The sequence below is a fragment of the Eptatretus burgeri genome, chromosome 1 (assembly GCF_056783735.1).
Source record: "Eptatretus burgeri isolate ZD-2024b chromosome 1, Ebu_testis_v1, whole genome shotgun sequence".
NCBI lineage: Eukaryota > Metazoa > Chordata > Myxini > Myxiniformes > Myxinidae > Eptatretus > Eptatretus burgeri.
Window position 1 is genome coordinate 109,804,156 of NC_140961.1, and position 20,558 is coordinate 109,824,713.

Consider the following 20,558-nt stretch of genomic DNA (forward strand, 5'->3'; position numbering starts at 1 on the left):
AGGTCACAAAGTATCCACGTTCAAATGTGTGTGTGTTTGTGTGTGTGTTTGTGTGTTGTTGTTGGTTGTTGTCTCCATATGTAGGTTCCATAAAGTGGAACGGAGCCCTCCCAGGTCACAAAGTATCCACGTTCGTATGAGTGTGTTTGTGTGTGTGTATGTACAAGTTGCTATTGTCTGCCGTCTCCACATGTGGGTAGGTTTTAGGAGGTGAAACGTAGTACCACCACATCTCAAAGTATTCACCTCCGTGTGTGTGTGTGTGTGTGTGTGTGTGTGTGTGTGTGTGTGTGTGTGTGTGTGTGTGTGTGTCGTTGATCGGTATCTACATATGCGGGTTTAAAAAGGTGAAATGGAACGCTCCCAGGTCTAAAAGTGTTCACGTAGGTGTGTGTGTGTGTGTGTGTGTGTGTGTGTGTGTGTGTGTGTGTGTGTGTGTGTGTGTGTGTGTGTGTGTGTGCACGCGCACATGCCCACGCATGTGTATGTGTAAGTCACTGGTGCCTGGTGGCTACACATGTGGGTGGGTTGCAGGAGGTGAAACAGAGACTGGCCAGGTCTCAGTGTGTGTGTGTGTGTGTGTGTGTGTGTGTGTGTGTGTGTGTGTGTGTGTGTGTGTATGTGTGTGTGTGTGTGTGTGTGCGTGTGTGTGTGTGTGTGTGTGTGTATGTGTGTGCGTGTGCGCCTACATATGGGGTTTCAGAATGTGTAACGAAGTCTTTCCAGGGCAGGCTCAAAGCATCCACCTTTATTTCAGTAAGCAATCACGATTCATGGACCAAGCTGTGAAGTTTTCTGTTCTCAAAGTTTTGTGCCGAGGGCTCTTTTCAGGATCATCACCGAGCCCTGGACGGCTTCCAACTGTAGTTCATTTGTAGTAATATTCCCAGGGATGGTTTTCAATATATCTGTGAGGTTCTTTGTCATCATTCCCATCACTCAAACTATCATTGGTTCACTTTGACATTCTTCAGCTTCCAGTGTCTTTCCCTTTCGTTCTTCAGGTCTTGCTATTTGGTCATTTTCTTGATTTCTGCATTGTTTAGTCCAAAATCACTGCTATGAACTCCTTACTTAGCAATGCCTTCTTCTCTTTTTTTGTACCCAAGTGTGATATCTGGTTGCAATGCTTTGTTTTCAATGTTCACACTCAATGGGATCATTAGGTTGTACGTGAGCGGTACTTCCATGTCTTCAGTGATTGCTTTTGGTTCATGTTCACACAAATTTTCTGGAACTGGGATCTCAAAGTTTTTTCAGATGTGCCAGCAGTTCACTTTACAAACGCTGTTATGTAGTTGTGTGCACAGCTGTTCTGACATGAGTTTTTAAAAAAAATTGTGTTCGGTCATTAAGTAGAACCTTGTTCTCTTTACTAACGCCATCTCCACCCCTCACCTATCTTCTTCATTTTTTCCTCCTCTCCCGCCCCCACCCCCCCCCCCCCCCCCCCCCTTCTCTCTCTGTCTGTCCCCTCTGTGCTCTCCCCTCTCAATAAAATGCAGCACTCTCCTCTCACACCTCTGTCGTTCTCAGAGTTTGTTGGCTCCAAACGTATCCGGGAGGCGTTTATCTCTGGGTGTTGGTTTTTGTATGACCGGTAGAAAATGTATTTCAGACATTATTTTGATTCCATATTCACTGTTATTTTTTGTGGAATCATTTTGATGAGATTGTATGAATCGTAATCACTGCACGTCTGCCTTCCCTTCCCCTCACCTCATGTTTTGTTCTTCCCAAACCACTTCATGCCTCCTCCCAAAGCACCTCCCTCCTCCATCCACGTGAAACTCTCTGGATGTTTATATGCATTACAGCTGAACTGTCATAAGCTCGAGAATCTCTTAACCTGAACCGAATTAAAAAATTTAAACTGCAGCATTGAACTTAGCTGCAGTTCCAACTGCTAAAAACGTGTTCATTTGTCCAATTTGCACATTGTTTGATACTCCGGTTGTCTCCGACATCTTTGGATGGTGTTCAGTATGATCCAGCCAGCCGTTCCTTATCAACTGTTTCATTGGTGTGCTTGCTTGATTGCTTAAAAGTGGTGGGTGGAATAGATTCCAAAGTGGAATCATAGAATCGAAAGGAATTGAGTTGTCAGCCAGAATCTATATCGATTCCAAGTAATTCCGACTTCATCAAGAGAAGAGTTTTTTTTTTTTTTGGAGAATTTTTTTCGTCCATTGCGAATGTTCCGGTTACACATGACCTGGTAATTATTTAATTGAAAAGGAACATGCCCATGGAGCATTCCATTTACAATACAGCTGCAAAAGCAAATCAGTTGCAAACCTAACAAGGACGCCCCAAGGACGTGTTCTTCTTAAATAAATAGCAAGGCATTTGGAGTTGGCCGTTAAATCATGCCGATTGCTTTGCTGATGGACATGAAGGCAATACATCGACTTGTAAAGTTTCGACAACATATCATTTAAAAGGTCCAGATGTGCAGTTTGGAACTACTTCGGGAAGGTTAAAGAAGACAGTCCGAAAGTTGCATGCTTATTTTGTATTGCCAAAACTTATTCCAAAATGCCAAAACGTTTGAAAGCCAAACACCAGAGTGAGTATCGATTAGTGACGGCTGAGAATGAGGATTCAAAGAAACCAAAGTCTGCAGCAGCAACAAGTTCACTTTCGCAATCGACGATTGAAAGCACTGTCGCCCCGGTAGGTTGCCTTTCCTTCCACTCACTCTGCCTTCCCTTCCCAACTCCTCACACTGCCTTCCCTTCCCCCACCCTCCTTCTTCTATTTCCCCGCTCACCTTCCTCGCTCTCCTCACTCTTCCCCCCTCTCCCCCTTCACTCTCTCTCCCCCCCCTGCTCTTTTTCTCACCCTCCCCCTCTCTCAGTATTACCGTCAGCGAAGCGCCAGGTCGTATTTTCTAACACACACACACACACACACACACACACACACACACACACACACACACACACACACACACACACACACACACACACACACATATATATATATATATATATATATATATATACACACACAGCTCTGGAAAAAAAATAAGAGACCACTCCAAATTTTTTCTAAATCAGCATCTCTACATGTATGGCAGCCATTCCATTCCAGTGTCTGTTGAATTCCAACACAGGCACACCTCATTCTACTTAGTGAGGTACTGATTAGGTGATCACCTGAACCGAATCTTATTTAACAAGGAAAGGTATAAAAAAACACTGCTGTGGTCATCACTATCCTCTTGAAATAAGACCAGCTGGATGGCAAAAACAGTGACAGTAGTACCTCAAAAGTAATTGGAATCAAAAAATAACTATTCGCCATGCCAAAAGAGTTGAAAAGAAAGGTTTTGAGTGAGGAAAAGAAGGGTTCAATACAGTGAAAGGGATACAGTGAGCTGGCAGAGGGACACAGTGAGCTTTACTTGCAGAGGGATACAGTGAGTGTCACGTTGCTTCCATCCTTAAAATTTCAAAGACGGCAGTTCATAAGAACAAGGTCAAGCAGTAGACATTGGGACCAACAAAGCTACCAACTGGCAGAGGGTGAAAACGACTTTCCACTGACCGGGATGACCGCCAACTCATTCGAATGTCACTCAACAACCGTAGGATGACATCAAGTGACCTACAAAAAGAATGGCAAACGGCAGCTGGGGTGAAGTGCACGGCAAGGACGGTTCGAAACATGCTCCTGGGGCCAGGGCTGAAGTCGGGCAAAGCTATAAAAAAGCCCTTCATCAATGAGAAGCAAAGAAGAGCCAGGCTGAGGTTTGCAAAAGACCATAAGGATTGGACCGTAGAGGACTGGAGTAAGGTCATCTTCTCTGATGAGTCCAATTTTCAGCTTTTCCCAACACCTGGTCATCTAATGGTTAGACGGAGACCTGGAGAGGCCTACAAGCCACAGTGTCTCACACCCACTGTGAAATTTGGTGGAGGATCGGTGATGATCTGGGGGTGCTTCAGCAGGGCTGGAATTGGGCAGATTTGTCTTTGTGAAGGACTCATGAATCAAGCCACGTACAAGGTTGTCCTGGCAGAACACTTGCTTCCTTCTGCTCTGACAATGTTCCCTAACTCTGAGGATTGGTTTGTCCAGCAGGACAATGCTCCATGCCACTCAGCCAGGTCAATCAAGGTGTGGATGGAGGACCATCAGATCAAGACCCTGTCATGGCCAGCCCAAACTCCAGACCTGAACCCCATTGAAAATCTCTGGAATGTGATCAAGAGGAAGATGGATGGTCACAAGCCATCAAACAAAGCCGAGCTGCTTGAATTTTTGTGCCAGGAGTGGCATAAAGTCACCCAAAAGCAATGTGAAAGACTGGTGGAGAGCCTGCCAAGACGCATGAAAACTGTAATTGAAAATCAGGGTTATTCCACTAAATATTGATTTCTGGATGCTTACGAAGTTAAAACATTAGTATTGTGTTGTTTAAAATTGAATGTGTACTTGTTTTGTTTGTATTATTTGAGGTCTGAAAACACTGAATCTTTGTTGTTATTTTGACCAGTTGTCATTTTCTGCAAATAAATGCTCTAAATGACAATATTTTTATTCGGAATTTGGGAGAAATGTTGTCAGTAGTTTATAGAATAAAACAAAAAATATGTTCATTTTACTCAAACACATACCTATAAATAGTAAAACCAGAAAAACAGATAATTTTGCGGTCGTCTCTTAATTTTTTTTACAGATATATATATATATATATATATATATATATATATATATATATATATATATATATATATATATATATATATATATATATATATATATATATATATATATACTTACATATACATAGATTTATAGAATATATATATATATATATACACGTATATATATATATATATATATATATATATATATATATATATATATATATATATATATATATATATATATATATATACTTACATATACATAGATTTATAGAATATATATATATATATACACGTATATGTATATATATATATATATATATATATATATATATATATATATATATATATACATACTCATAGATTTATATTATATATATAATGGGAAGTGTGGTGTCTGTCCGTGCATTTGGATGTTCACATCTTCGGCTGACTCCCGTTTCCGGTAACCATTTGAAAAGTTCTGCACACAATCTGAGCTCAACATTCACCCAGAAGAATTGCATGATTCTAAATGAGATATATTTAAATGGAAAACACAACATGGCATCGCAGTTTGTTAGTTACCTTCACCACTGAAGGTGAAGGAGGTTATGTTTTCACCCCTTTCTGTCGGTTTGTCTGTCAGTTTGTGTGCAGGATATCTCAAAAAGTTGTGAACGAATCCGAATGAAAATTTGTCGATAGGTTGGCTGTATTACAAGGACGAAATGATTTGATTTTGATGAAGATCTAGATTCGGATCCGACTACTATAATTTTGTAAGTGATTGTTCTCCATTCAAGGAATTTGGCTAAAAAAGGATATAGAGCATGATATCTCAAAGTTGTGGACGGATTTGGATAAAACTTGGTGGACAAGTTGGGTGTGTGACAATGACAAACTCATCCGATTTTTGTGAAGATCCGGATGTGGATCAGACTACTAAATTTTTTTTAAAGTGATTGTTCACTATTGAGAGATCGGGCTGAAAAACGATATATTGCATGGTGTTTCAAAAATGTATTGTGCCAGATATGTTCTCATGGATCAGGCATGACAAGGCGGAGGTATGTGCTCTGCCAAGTACCCTTCTAGTTAACAGTGAATTAATTTAGGACCTGGGCTGACAGGATGGCCTTGAGGTACGCACACTCATTTCCTAGCTGACTAGCCTGAATTCAAATCCTGACCCAGCTATAAACAGTCATCCCGGTGTTTCAGAAACTGGGTCAATCATGAATGTGTGTTCAGTTCCTCCGATGGACATTAAAGATCCCCCACTGTGTCCTTCGTGGGGTGGTCAAGCTATGGAGGGGAGGGGGGAGGGAGAGGAGAGAGAGAGCGAGAGAGAGAGAGAGAGAGAGAGAGAGAGAGAGAGAGAGAGAGAGAGAGAGAGAGAGAGAGAGAGAGAGAGAGAGAGAGAGAGAGAGAGAGGGAGAGAGAGGGAGGAGAGAGAGGCAGGAGATAGAGAAGGACGAGAGAGAGGGAGGAGAGAGAGAGAGGGAGGAGGGAGAGAGAGGGGGGAGGGAGAGAGAAGAAGGGGAGGGAGAGAGAGAGAGAGAGAGAGAGAGAGGAGGGTATAGGATGGAGGGGGCTAGGGAGAAGGGTTGGGGGAAGAAGTTTCCTTCTGTCTCCATCCTGTGCACCCCATTCCTCCCCACCTCATTGTTTGTCCAAGTCTCCCTCAATTTTGTCCTTCAACTCCTTTGTTGGTGTCCCCCTCACCTCTAACTGCTGTTCATTTTGTTTTGTTTAGTTCTGATGGATTCTTTGTTCTCGGTCTTCCACGAGTCTTGATTCTGTATGAAAAAACTGTCATAGGTTGGCAATCATTGTCCAGGCTTGATGGGCCAAATTTCCTCTTTCTGTGTTGAAGTTCCTTGGAAGGGACGGTGGTTCTTAACCTTTTTACCACCACGCCCCCTCTCTTAACTGTCCAGCCTTGTCATGGAGATACTTGTCATGTTAAGAGGAAAGAGGAACTTGTCATGGAGATAGTTCGTCTTTGCCTCCATGCCCCCCCCCTCCACCCTCACATCTTCAACCAAATGCCTAAAAATCCCTCCTGAATTAAAAGGAAAAACTGAAAAAATGCACGTTTTTAGTCTTTTTAATGAACAAAGAATTCTGTATAAGCAACACTCATATACACAGTGTATTTAATGAGATGACATTTAATGAGATACTTGACATTGCTTCTTAGCTACCAGATCTTGAATGTGTGGTCGATGCCAGAGAGAGCACAGCGCAAGTCCACTTCAATGTTCAGCTTGTTTCTGTACTTGGTCTTGACAGCAACGAGCGTGGGAAATGGAGCTTCACAAAGATACGTTGATCCAAACATTGTCAGAATCTGGAGCTTGATGTGAGATCAAAGGGTAAACAGAAAGGTACGTGACCCAGAACGTCGCCATATCCAGTTTTTTGAAGTCTTCTTCAGCCGAGAGTTAAAGTTGAACTTTAACTCAATAAACTCCTCTTGCACTTCATCTGAAATATCAGCTACTTCACATTGAAATGAGTTCCTAATGAACTTCCAGGCTTTGCGGTTCTCATCTATATCTGGAAAGTATCTGATGAATTCTGCTTTCGATTCAGTCAGATGAATAGTTATTTGTTTCTTTAACTCAGAATCAAGGTGACTGTGAATGAGAGCAGAATCCCAGTTAGCAAAACTGGCTGTATTTCCATGCTGAATTCGACATTTCCAGAGGTCGAGTTTGGCCATGAAGGCTCGAATGACGTCATGGTGCATGATTATGTTGATGTTTTTCCCTTGAATTTTGAGGTTAATAGCATTCAGCACTTCAAAGATGTCCACCAGATAAGCTAGAGACAGCAAAAATCCTTCAGACTGGAACTTGTCATGAAGATCTGCTTTCTGCTGCGAATGTAGAAATGTTGCCACTTCTTGTCGTAGTTCATAAAGCCATCCAAGCATGTTTCCCTTTGAAAGCCATCGTACGTTTGTGTGGAAAAGCAAGGCTTGATGTTCAGAATCCATATCCACACACAGCTGTTTGAAGAGCCGACTGTTTAAGGCTCCAGCTTTGATGAAGTTCACTTCCTTGATCGCCAGGTTCATGACATCCCTCATTTCAGCAGGTAGAGTTTTGTATGCTAAGGCTTCACGATGAAGGATGCAGTGCGTACCTATAGCAGATGGACTTTTTTCAACTATTTTTCAACTCTTGTTATGAAACCAGATTACAAACCAAGCATGGCCGGAGCTCCATCAGTACACATGGGAGCGAGTCCCACGAAAGTTGATTTTCCTGGAAGAAGGTTGATACCACCTGAAAAATATCTGTTGCTGTTATATAACTTTCCATGGGATGGCAGAAGAGCATTTCCTCTTTTACACTATTGCCTGACATGGAGCAAGCATACAGCAGTAGCTTCGAACACTGAGCAACATCAGTCGTTTCATCCAACTGGATGGCAAATACAGGAGAAGCTCTTACTTGGCCGAGAACTTGATCTTTGATGTCTTGAGACATTTCATTGATCCTTCCCTTGACGGTATCGTTTGATAGAGAGATTTGGGAAAGCTTGTTTGCGCTATCCTTCCACAGAACGAGCTCTGCTGCATGCAGTACATTTGGTTTTATGAGAGTCACTCCGATGTTATGGCTTTTTTTGCTCTTTGCAATCAACATGGCAATCTCATAGGAAGCCTCTACAACCTTTGAAGTCTGGTGCCGAAATGCTCTACTGCTGTCCATCTTCGCTTGCTTCAAGGACTGCCTTTTTGTTTCAAAGAATGCCTTGGGTTTAGCAGCTGGAGCAGGATGCATTGTCTTCAAGTGGCGTTCCAAGCGTGTGGGCCGCATGCCATCATTGCTCAGAGTCTTGTAGCATATTACACACTGGGGTACCTCTGTGTCACCCTTTTGGAGGCACACACATCCAAATCGAATATATTCGTAAAGATACTTGCACTTTTTGCACTCATTGCGAATGATTGTTTGAAATGAGTCCTGCAAATCCGTAAAAAAATTTTTTTAATATTAAATAAAAATAAAATATTAATTTTAATCTTAAATTTAAATAAATGTTGACAATTTTAATTAATTTTAATACAGAAAATGGTAGGCTGAGTAGTGACGAGAAAACGAAAATTATTAAAGGCGATACTTTTGTGTTTTTTTGATGTTCATCATGTTATTATGCAAACACTTGTTAAGAGAAATTCCTCGAATAATTACAATAATTTAATAATTTTCTCTAAATAATTAGAGAAAAGCATTCACTTTTGAAATGACGGGAGAACAGGCATGTATAATATTCAGGGGTTTCCTTAGAAGCCAGTTACCGGCGACCCGCAGCCGTCTACTCAGAGAAAAAATGTCAAAGGTCGCCGCCTACTTACTTCAGAGCCAATTTTTCTATTTTTTTTTGTCACCACGAAATCTCTACATCCCCCTGTTTTGACATCCGAGAAATAGAATATGGTTTCCTTAATGAATGCTAGTTCATCTACACTATTATTATGTCACAATTACTTCAGATTGCTCACTGTACTCCACCATGTGCAGTATCATCTCCCTATCAAGAACTAAGGTATGGCCCAAATGTTGCTAAAATGACTCTTTAAAAGTGCTTAGATACTCCATCTTCCAGACACCTTGGTGTGCCCTAAACCATGGCCTTAAATTAATGAACCCTGTTTAAAAGCTGCTTGAACTAACTATACAGTATAGCTGAATTTCAGTCAACCAGTCAGTCAGTCAGTATGTTAATGCAACTACATCCAGTAGAGGCCTAACCACTTGTTTTTGTGGAGTTTTCCACCCCAACAGCATGATAATATGAGAACTATTTCATGTCAGAAATCATGCTAGAATGCATCTCCAGCCATCTAGGATCTTCCGGCTTCCAGGGCCCTATGTGGGCCCTGGACCCCGGCCATACAGCTGCGCTCTCTTTGCTCGCGGTGATGGTAACCTGCTACTTTTTAATGGTAACCTCCTACTCCAAGAAATAAGGAAACCCCTGAATATTGATGGAAAATTTTATTTTGAAACGAGGATAATTTGCCCTCTTTTTAGACAAATTGAACCTCCTCCACCCTGTGTTGCACCACCATTTTGCTGTGGGTGGTATAGCCCAGAGCTTATACTTTGGTATAAGTAGCCCAGAGCTTTGGCTTTAAGTGAAACCAATATTCAACCAATTAACCTTTTTAAAGTCCATGAAATATCTTAAATTGATAGATTAATTTAAACTTTTCCCACAACTGGGGATGGGTACTTTTGCTTGCTTTTCCCATTACTGGGGATGGATACTCTTCCAATTGTATATTTAATGCACGAGGGTGTACTGAAAAGTAATGCCGCCTATTCTTTTTTCATCTGAACAAGTAAATATATTCAAATGAAATAAAGAGAGATAGTAACATCAATCTTTACTTTTCTGTGGTGCATATTTATTTTTCAACATAATCACCCGGGTAAAGTTTGGTAAGAATCAACTCAACATAGTCTATACATTTCTGCTAATGTTCAAGTAGTTTATTGATGCAATCACAATGGAAATGTGTGTCTTTCTCACTTAACCAGCACTTCACAGTGACAAAGACATTGTCATGGGAAGAAAAATGTTCTCCACAAAAGTATTCTTTAAGTTTGGGGAAGAGAAGAAAATTTGATGGAGCCAAGTCGGGCTGTATGCTTGGTGCTTCAAAGCAGTGAAATTGAGGCGACCAATTGCTCAGTCATTTGTGCACTCGTGTTAGGTCATGTATTGTCAAGCTGAAGGAGAACCATCTGCATGTCAGGATGAACCCTCTGAATCCATGCTTTCAGTTTTTTTTTAGAGCTTCAATACAGCATTCAGAGATTATGGTGGTAGCCTTTGGAATTAATTCCAAATGGACTGTCCCCTTCACATCCAAAAAAAGCCAGAAGCATGACTTTCCCAGCAGATGCTTGCATCGTTTTCCTGATGCCGATCCTGCTCACCAGATTCTCTCAACAAGGGAGCCTCGTGAGTGAAGGATGCCAACGAGCTGACCACATGCGTCGTAGACGCAGCAGGTTGATTGGAATCTCAAGGAGATTGGGATGGGCCAGGAATCTGCCTGGGAGATGGCCAGACGGAGGCCCCTGGAGTACTGGTGGAAAGTGGAAGCAGTGACGTGTTGCTCCGGCACATGCTCCCATATCTGACCTGACCTGCTTTCATCTTGAATTTTTTGGTGAGGGTGATTCTTTGTGGTGGTACTCCATTGACCATCTCTTACTCTTTGAATTGTATTGGCTGCACTCAACTCTCATCTTCAGTCACAATATTGAGCAAGAACTGGTCGTTTTCCCATTCATCTTCATGTTTATCAACTCAATAACTGCACACTGCCTTAACCACACTGACAAAGTCATGCTGCACCATTCTATTTTAACCAATGCAGCACTGAGACATCGAGTGAAGAACTAATGTGTGGACTGCCCTTTGTTTCTTTCAAATATCCTTTCCTGTTTGGGAGAAAATAAGATGGGAGGCATTGCTTTTATGCTTGCCCTCGTATCGAGTGTGTGTGTGTGTGTGTGTGTATATATATATATATATATATATATATATATATATATATATATATATATATATATATATATAATATATATATATATATATATAATATATATATTTTATATATATATATATATATATATATATATATATATATATATATATATATATATATATATATATATAATATATATATTTTATATATATATATATATATATATATATATATATATATATATATATACATATATCTATATATCTATATTGTTGTAGTATTCGCGCCTGCCCGGTGTGCGAACGACCGCGTTTCACCAATAGCAGAGCCGGTTCGCCCACCGAACGGACAATCCAGTCGTGACTTTCTGCAATGGCGTCATAAGCCAGTCACGGATGGGTTTTCAATCCCACCACAACCTTGTCCGTACCCTACCCGCGCTACAGGGTCCGATCGCCAAATCTTCGATTTACCTAATTATTCGCGCAGGTAGGTTACCGAGAGGTAGTACCTCAACGGAACCGCTTGGAAATGAGCCACTTAAGCAGCTCGCTTCCTTTTGGGATAACCAAGTGGGGTAATATCGCGCAGTCCCGTTGGACCCGATCACTTTACCGGCCATTTAAAAGCCAACTAAGATTCTGCAACACAAGATGGCATTTCAATGGGGGCATGGACGCAACGAACAGGTTTACATTTAAACCTGCACATCTATTTACTCAACGTATGCAGGAACAATCATGCAGTCATTCAAAAACACCAACATGCACGTACACAGAACAAGCAATGAATGCGGCACGACACGTGGGCAAGACAAAGCGCAACAACCGTCTATAAGTAATTATTAATGTACAGTCACTTACACAGTTTTACTTACGGGACTCGGCGCCACAACGTTCATTCAAAAGAAAAGCAGGAAAAAGACCCCATCAAAGGCAATGGGGTCAGACTGGACCTCTTGGGTCTTTATGACGTGGGACTTGGCAGACCGAACGAGTCCCACGAGACCGTTGCAGGTTACCTGCACCCTCGTAGTGTCTGGCTTGGGCGACCCACGACGTCCCGTTCCCACAGCAGCTAGCGTATCCGCGGTCGAGCTCGGGCCTTCCGTGTGGCAGGCGAGCTCTCTCTGGCTCTCTCCACACGAACGCGCTTGGGCGACCCGTGATGCTCCTTCCCCACGGCAGCTCGCGTAGCCGCGGTCGAGCTCGGGCCTTGCCAAGCGGCCGGGTGATTTGGTCTCAGTCGGCAACTCGTTTGAGAGGAACGAAGGGGTCCTTGCTCTCTTAGAGTTGATGCTCTGTAAGAACCCGTCCATCCCTCAGTGATGCTCAAACTGCGCCGAAGCCCGATCACGTCGGACCGCCTGTCGCTGGCTGGCGAGCTCTCTCCGGCTCTCTCCACACGAACGCGCGGTTCCGCGCGACACAGCAGGCAAGGCTGCGCCTCCAGCTCGCGTCTCCTTGGCGATGCCCGGACTCTCCACCGACTGCAAGCTCCAGGCTCCGACTCCGACACGAGCCCAGACTTCCACGCAGCTCCTTGGCTTCTGGCTTCCTCCCGACTCCCCGACCTCTCCAGACTGACTCAGGCCGACTGATCAACTCGACTTGACCCAACTCGAATGCGAGCTTGGTGCTCTGCTCGTCCTTATACAGGGCTGGTGAGACGCGGTTTGGCCTCCGATCCTCGACCTCTGACCTCTGACCTCTGAAGCGCGGAAAGCAGACGTGCGCGAGATCACCAAGCTTGATCCGACGAGCAAACGTCCCGCGTCGGCCTGCAGTGACGCCGCTCGATGCAGACTTGCCGCGGCTGGCGCAAAGATGGCGTCGTTTCGGAGACGAAGGTGAGATGATGTTTGTGGTGTCGAGATGTTGACGGTTGCTGGCGAAGTGGTGAGGATGGCGTGGTTTGGTGAGAGGCAGGTGTGGTTGTGGTGGTGGTGGGCGGTTGGTCTGAAGCGGTTGTTGAGAGCGATGTTGGTGGTGGTGGTGGTTGTTGTAAAGCGGTTGTTGAGAAAGATGTTGGTGGTGGACGTGGTTGGTCCAAAATAACGATAGTAAAGAATAACAGCTAACTCAAAGATCACAGCCTGGTTAACATGAATAGTTCCCTTTAAACAACGGAGGGGAAATCTATCTGGACACGGACTTATCGGCCTAACTGATCTCGGGACCTTTATGGTGTTCTGTCAATTTCCACAGCCGTAACAATATATATATATATATATATATATATATATATATATATATATATATATATATATATATATATATATATATATATATATATATATATATATATATTGGAATGTACTATTACTACCGTTCATGGAATCTTTTGAACAATGCCCCTTATAGAAGGATGTGCTTGTGTTGCTTCTTGTGATGCACAATCTGTGTTCTGTTGGAGTGTTTGGTAAGAATGCAGCAATGTGTGAAAGTGGCTATTTCTTTTGTCTGATTTGCGCCATATTTTCATAGAATTTTTGTTCCTTTTCTGGATGCAACACATTTACAAGACTACCAATATTTTGTGGAATGCAGACCCAAATGCAAGTATAGGGTCAAGGTAAAAAGATATTTGCCCTATTAAGAAGAACATCTTATTCTGAATTAATACTGAATTCCTTTCTTTCTTTGGAGAACATGAGTCAAACATTATTCAGGAAGTTTGAACTGGAATAATTTATTCAGGGAATCTCCTTATGTCTCTTTGCATTGTATGGCTCACCTCACTTTGAGTCACGCTCTCTAATTAACTACAGATTGTTGAATCTACAAGTTAAACACTCAGGAGTGTTTGCAGATGTACACGTCATGAACACGTTATAGATGTCAAAGTAATGTTTGTCATCATGTTCAGGTATGACCAGTCAGGTGCTGACTGCTACCCGTGCAGCTTTCATTTTTACAAGCAGTTCCCCCTCCCTATTTTTCCAACAGCTATGCAGATGTAGTTTGTGCAGCAGTGAGTTGTGGATTGTGCAGCAGTTATTATTTGGTGGTGGTGATGTTTGAGCCTGTACCCTTAACAGAGTGGGGGTGCTAACGACATCTAATGGACACTCCAAGGCCAGAATGATTCCTGCACATATTGCTCCTCACTTTCCCAGAGTGTGGCCAGTTCCAGTGAACAGCCATGGGAATTGAACCAACCCCAGTAAGGGAAATGTGATAAGAATGAAGGGTTCAACCACGCAAGTCAATAATGCTGTGATCATCCTCATGATTCATCAATGTCCTGAGACTATCTTGCTGGGGATGAAGCAGTGCAGTGTTGTGATTGCGAAGTCATTCATGACATCATATTTCACAGTGATCGAAATGTTCAAACGATGGTACACATTCGAAACAACAACGTATTATGTACGTTCTATATTTCAACTTTTCAGTAGTACTGATGGCTTACATGTTGATTTGGGATTTGCAATTTACCTGAGCTTGCCCTGCTTATGCTTCATTCCATATGACCATCTCGATAAGTTTTTGATACATGATTACTTAGGTAAAGCATCGTTGAGAAGATATATTTTAAACTCACAAAATCTGTTAACACAATGATGTGTAAGCATAAGTCAGTAAGTCCATGAGTAATACTTTGTTTTGAATGTAACTGGAAATACATGGTGACATTTGAACATGCATTCAAACACATTAAAGGTATAAAGTTCTAGTTTCTCGAGAATGACAAGATAATTGGTTTACACACATCAGTCATTTTGTGATAGGATGACTTGTTGGATCATAAAGAGACGTGTACATATTTCATATCCAAGAGAAAAGGGTGCGGAGCTAAAATGCAAGAAAACCATTGGAGAAAAGGAAGGGAATAGGAGTTGGACAATCGAGGTGAAAAAGGAGAAGGGGCATTATGAAGCATTTGGTGGTGGTAGTCATGGGGATGTGGGTGAAGGAGGCTGGGCAATCAAGCTATCCATCATAATAAAGCAATGCAGGTAATTTATTTATCACCATGTGAGCAATTATACAACGTGTAATAACTCCACGGCTTGTTTCTTAAACATGAGATTGTGCATTGTTGGAGAAGCATTGTTATTGCTCAGGGATTTTAAGAATTAAATAAATTATATTGGGTTGGTGTGTGCGATTACCATCAGATCTGAGCACAAAACTCATGATAAAATTGGGATCTGATGTTTAAATCATATACACGAAGCTAATTAGTCCACTGTCTATATTATGTCCCTGTAATTTATCTAAAATATACTGGTATCGCCTCATGTTAGTATAAAACATGCACCTTATGGATGAACTCGATTATATAGATTGTGTGTGTGTGTGTGTGTGTGTGTGTGTGTGTGTGTGTGTGTGTGTGTGTGTGTGTGTGTGTGTGTCTGTGTGTGTGTGTCTGTGTGTGTGTATGTATGTGTGTGTGTGTGTGTGTGTGTGTTTATATATGTATATATTTATATATATTTATATATATATATATATATATATATATATATATATATATATATATATATATATATATATATATATATATTTATATGCCTGGTGTTTGCCTAATGGTTAAGGTGGTGGGCTTGGGATCTTCGGATCCTGAGTTCAAATCCCACTTGGCTGGTGAATTAATATCAGGTGGGGTTGACTCTGCCTGTCATCGTTCTGAGGTCAGCAAAATGAGTGCCAGCTTGCTGGTATCCTGTGTCGGAGTAGCGACCCATCCAGGATTGTACCCAATAGCCAAGGAGACTGCTTAGGCAGCACCAACACTCTGCACAGAGTATGGTCCCAATGGATGGATATATATTTACGTACATATATATATATATATATATATATATATATATATATATATATATATATATATATGTACAAGTGATGCTTCTGTTCACATTATTTGCTGACATATATGTATATGTCCAGAATATACACATGCACATTTATATGCAAGCGTATATGTGTATCGATTTTCTTTTAAAAAAAGAAACACAATACTATGTTATCTCTGTCAGCAAATAATGTGACTAGAAGCATCATATTAGGTCCATATCTGGCAAGTTAATTAACCTTGAAAAAATGGATTACAACAGACATTGGGGAAACATTTGCAACAGGTCTGAGAATGGGTGCAATTTAAATGGGTTAAAGGACAGGAAAGCCATTTTAATGGGCAAGTGTAACCCTAAACTCTATGTGTAAACAACTCTTATCCAGAATGACACCACTCATGTGTAAGTGCTTAACCAAAGCCATCCCTTGATCGCTCGGCTGTATTTTAATGGGGCCTGCATGTGGAAATATATCATTATAGTGCATAGATTCATCGATATAGTCTATGTATCTATCTATAGATACATAGATAGGAAATGTATCACAATATGACTTTTGATCGTCACATCAAAAGTGAATAGTCCGATAGAAAGAATTTGTTGGAATGGGGGTGGGGCGGAGTTGAAGTTTTTTTTCCTTTTCAAACTTTCAGTGCCAAAATAACAAGTTCTACCACATGTTATTCGAAAAATCACCCACTGCTGGGAAAAACGGCGGGCATGGGAATGGTACTTTACAAAGGACTAACATCTGTGCCTAGTTTGTTTGGCAAAGGAGAATCCCTCATTGGTGGGGGAAACTTTTTGACTGCCCCTTCATAAATAATACAAATAGTGCACCATATAAATAAACTTTGATTGATGGATTCCAATACATGGTCTTGCATCAGTATCTTCGATATAATCGACACCAATTTCTGTCGATTCACCTTTAATTACCAGAGACTTTGTCGACTTTGTCGGTAAGAGCTCCATCAGCGGACAGGAAGAACAATGGATGAAATCAACAATTTACTTTTTTTATCCACGAGAAGCACCTGCTCCCTATACAACCCGCCAAGGGGGTCATGTTATTATATTTATGCCTATTTAACTCCAAGGGGTCCCAGGATTATACACCCAAAAATGGTTGCGAGAGGTTCAGCCGTTTTGTGGTACCTGGGAACAGACAGACAGACAGACAGACAGACGGTGAATTATCGTAAGATGGCATCCCTGTTACATTTAATTTCCTTCATCAAAGTATTCCGTATTTTCGAGGTGCATTCAACAAGTTGTATGAATGAATGAGATACTCAGAATAGTCCAGGAAACACCAACATTTATTTTTTACTTTACAACATCTGAGGGGATCAATTAAAAACAAAATTACTCAAAATTTAGTGTGAAAAAGAATAATTGCAAAACATCAAACATTGGTGTCTTGGAGTATGTGGTGAGTATCTCTTTCTGAGAATGTATCGAATGCCACACGTAAGGACATACAATGATCCACTTACAATCACAAGTTTCAGTAAGGATACAAGTGTAATACTTGTGTGTTGTGCTTGTATGTGCAATACTTATATTTGGGATACCGATGTGTTGTTTCTCATTGTCGAGCTACTTGCAGAGTAACATTAAGCAGAACAGTGGCGCATCAAATGATTCATGGTGAGTATTTTATTTATTTTTGCAACAGAAACCGAAGTGCCAGGAAAAAAAATCTTAATCTGACATTTATTTTGAGTAATAAATGAAAGTGCTGCTTTGGTGAGAAGACAGTAATTTGTGAAAAAGATTCTATTATGGCATATATACTTTCCAAATCTGTCAAATGGTGTGAAACGTGACGTTGGCGTGGAATGTATACGTCGCTCGACGATGAATCTGTGACTTTTTCCAACTTTGTGAATGTTAACGTGTTTTCCATTGGGAGATTGCTGCTGTTTCATCGAAGGATAAAAGCACAATTTTTAACTTAACCGGTTCTTTCAATAAAATTGCTAAACCTCAAGGCACATTCAAAAGTAGATCTATACTTTAACCAACCATTCAATTTTAAAAGTCTCTGATCATAATAATGTAACAAGCAAAGCAAAGTAGTAACAATGGATGTAATCAACAGGACATTGATTGAGGTATGGTAACTGTCATTGGAAGCAAGGAGAATGTGACATTTTAGCCATCCACCCTTTGTCCCTCTTTTGCTCTGACGAAGGTTTAACAACTGAAATGCCACCTTTTCTTTGTTTCCCACCAGTGGATAGTATAACTCAATCAACATCCTATTGATTTCATCCAACTTTCAACCTGTCCGTCAATGCACATCGACAATAGCCCTGACTAGCAAGACTAGTCCTTCATTATAGAAAGCAACGTTTGATGCAGACAAATCCGATCTTATTATCCAGCTGTCTCTCCATAAACAGTCTTGCAAGTCTTTCATTCTTCTTTTGCAACTACACTTTGGAAAAGGCAAAGTCTTCTGAGATCCTTGTATTCACATTCTGATACACCATTTTATTCACAGACCATATTCTTCATCTTTGTTGATCATCTTAGAACCTGAAAAGACTGCATGAAATGTAATGGACGAAATGGAGTGTAGATATTCTCTTTAGGTTGGGCTCCTGTGCTAAATTATTTCATCCTTGGAAGCTGTAGAGGTTCTAGTTGGAAGCTATTTTCTACTGACTTCTGTTTTATTTAGGTTGTACTTATTGTACTACCTCCCCTCTTATCTCAATAGACCACTCAATGCTTGTTAATTTTCCAAATTCCAAGCTTATTTCTTACCTCTACCTTGATCTTTGACTTCCTTTCTTCTAGCTGCTGGAACTTCCTCCCATCATCTGTGCAATATTGTACTTCCCTTTAGCCATTGATTGTGGCTGCTCACGACAATATTCTTCCATCTGTGGGTTAGCTGGCACGAATTAGGTTAATGCCCCACACACCATGTATACTCCTGCATTTAGTTTTAGAACTTCTTATCCTGTATTAAGTGATGATATAAGGTAAGGAGTCAAAGTCAACCATTGTCAGCAAAGGAGATGGGAGGTTGTGATTTTAGAGTTAACTAGCAAAGTACCCGCCCATGGGCGGGTACAGTTATCTGTTGAATGGCGTTGGTCCCGTCTCGATCGGATGAAATTGAGAAATTGAAATTGAAATATCCGGTGACCTTGACCCCGTGACCTTTGAGCTTGCCCTTGATCCCCTTATGTCCGTTCCCAAGGATCACATATGCCAAGTTTCATCTCATTCTATCCAAACATTTGGCCATCTATAAAGGACAAACAAACATGAAAAATTGACGTTTTAGTCAATTTATGACATCATAACTCGAAAACTGGAAGTCGGAAGTGAATGTTGTCAATCAATTGTGTCATTTAATTTTGATTATCTGTCGAATGGCGTTGGTCCCGTCTCGATCAGATGAAATTGAGAAATTGAAGTTGCCCGGTGTCCTTGACCCCTTGACCCCGTGACCTTTGACCTTGAACTTGACCCCCCCACCCATGTCCGTTCTCACATCCGAAGGATCACTCATGCCAAGTTTCATCTCATTCCATCTAACGGTTTGGCCGCCTATAAATGACAAACAAGCAAACAAACAAACACATATACATACAAACATATTCTATTTTTTTAGTATTGTAGATTAGGTGAAGGCCTCTCATCTCATGTTCTCTGTAAAACAGTGCATAGCTGGGCAGTGGAGGGGTGACATCACATCTCCTCCCCTTCCCCCTCCCCCACCAACAGAATGAGTTTTTCTCTCTACAAGAACCAGACTCATGTAAGAACAAGGTTACATTGACAGTTGGGTAGTGGGGCACCAACTGAGAACAACAGGAAAGGGTATAAACAAACAGGAGAGAGAGAGAGAGAGAGAGAGAGAGAGAGAGAGAGAGAGAGAGAGAGAGAGAGAGAGAGAGAGAGAGAGAGAGAGAGAGAGAGAGAGAGAGAGAGAGAGAGAGAGAGAGAGAGAGAGAGAGAGAGAGAGAAAGAGAGAGAGAATGAATGAGAGAGAATAAATCACTGAAAATCACTGAAATCAATGGGTAAGAGGGCTTGGTTGTGAGGTGTTAATGGTGGTAATAAGGATCATGGGTCTGAAAGCCTGACCATGGAAACTTTAAGCCTTGTGGGGAAAAGTGAGACAAAAGGTGGCGGTGCACTGCTTGCTTGACACACTGGAGGGAGAGTGGGAATGAACGGTCTCTGGAAGGTGGTTCCATAGACGGGAGAAGTGAAGAACAAAGGAGTTTTGGTGTGCAGTAAGTCTGAATTTTGGAAATTTAACCAAGAGAGGGATACGAGAAGAATGCATGCATCCTTGAGTTGTTTGGGAGGGTCAGAGGATTGAGAGAGCAGAGGGAGCAACATTGGAGAAGAGGCAGAAGAAAACAGTAAAACCACCAACCTGCCTGTGATGTGAAAGCAACTGATGAACTGATGATGATGAAAATTTCAATAATGTTTAGAGCTTTAAATTACACAGAATCCAGGAGCACTACCGGATTTAGGGGTGGCCAGGTGGGGCCATGGCCCGGGGCCCCCCACATTTAGGGGGCCCCCACAATTTCGATGACATATTGAAAATCCCTTG